This window comes from Elaeis guineensis, chromosome 9 (genome assembly GCF_000442705.2).
Source record: "Elaeis guineensis isolate ETL-2024a chromosome 9, EG11, whole genome shotgun sequence".
Classification (NCBI taxonomy): Eukaryota; Viridiplantae; Streptophyta; class Magnoliopsida; order Arecales; family Arecaceae; genus Elaeis; species Elaeis guineensis.
The window spans coordinates 25,104,213-25,105,813 of NC_026001.2; positions in this window are offsets into that span (position 1 = coordinate 25,104,213).

Below are 1,601 nucleotides of genomic sequence, written 5' to 3' on the forward strand. Positions count from 1 at the left end.
GCGGTGAGTGGGACACGCGGGACACGTGGTGGGCACTGGTTGGCCTAGGGACACCTGCCACCATAACTGCGCCAGGCCTCGTTGCCTATTTAAGCCCCACCTTTCTGAAGCGAAAATTTAGTGCAGGGGCAAATGGTAATTTTAAAACTTTTTCAAAATTACTATTTTACAGCAGAATTATTAATTAATCTCATTAATTAATACTAATTAACCCTACACTAGGATCTAAATATGATACACAGCATGCATTTAAATTTGAAATTCAAATTTGAATCAGTAAACGTTTTACAGTACTGTGTTCAGAACACATCACCTTTTGCGGGTAGTCGATCACCGTAATCTGATCACCGTTGGGGGCTCTGATCATCACGTCGTAGCCACACAAATGTCTGGCCTCTGCGGATCATCCACACGAAGCTCCCGTCTGATCAGCTCCTCACGAATGCTAGTTCGTGATTTCACCCTTTTGATGGCAGATGTTGATCGAACTCTTTCGATCGATGTGTGCCGACTTCTCAGATGCTTTGGATCATCTGCACAGTTGCTTGAGAGGCTGATGGATCTCTCTCTAAATTTGGTGGACTCACGACACTCGTGGCACACCAATCTCACTTCCCGAACCCTAGGTAGAAACCCTAGGGTACACACCAAAAACCCTGCGCCCAATTTTCTCTCTTTTATTTCTTTTTCTCTCGAAAGGTTTTGGACCTTCACCTTACGCAGAAGCCTTCCTCACGCCCCAAAGTTTCTCTCCTAAATTTTCTACGCACGTCCCACCTTTCTCCTCTACAATGTCGAACGTGTCTTATCCGCGTGAGAGGATAAAGATAAGTGGTTGCACATTTGAATTCAAATCAAATTTGAATTCAAACGAAAACCAACTTATCCCTATCCTTTTGGGCGTGAGAAGAGAAGGGGCGTGGCTCTTTGTGCGTGGAAAATGTTTCACGAGAAACCTTTTCTCGTGTAAGTAATGTGGCACACAAAATGGATAAGGATGAAAGGGCAAGTGATAAGTTATCCATTCAAATTCAAACATGCTTTGAATTTGAATGGCTAACTAATTATTTTATCCATCCATATGGCACACAAATGAGGGCGTGGGGAAGGGTTTTGTGTGAGAAAAATTTCATGAGAAGTTTCTTCTCGTGAATTCAAATGGGTGCAAGGAAGTTGGGTGTCGCAGGGAATTTAAAATAAAGTGGTTTGATTCAAATTGAGCCAACCTAGTTTAAAATAGGTTAAGCACAATTAGACCAGATTAAATCCAACATAATTAGGCTTAATTAGGCTCAATAAAATTCTAATCAAATCAGAAATTAACTAAATCTAATCTCTGATCAAATCAGGGACTAAACCACCTTAGCGATTAGGTCAACATTTAACCTAATCGGGTCAATCCAAACTGAATCCAATTCAATTGGACTTGATCCAAAAATTATTACTCAATCAAATTGAGTTAATTAGTGATTAAATCATTAATTAAACCTCTCATAAATATTGAGTCCAAATCCGATGGGCAATCAGGCGTCAGAGACCATCGATATGAAAACCTTGATCAAAGAGTTCAAATTTCAAATTCAAAATTTGAAATTCAAAAT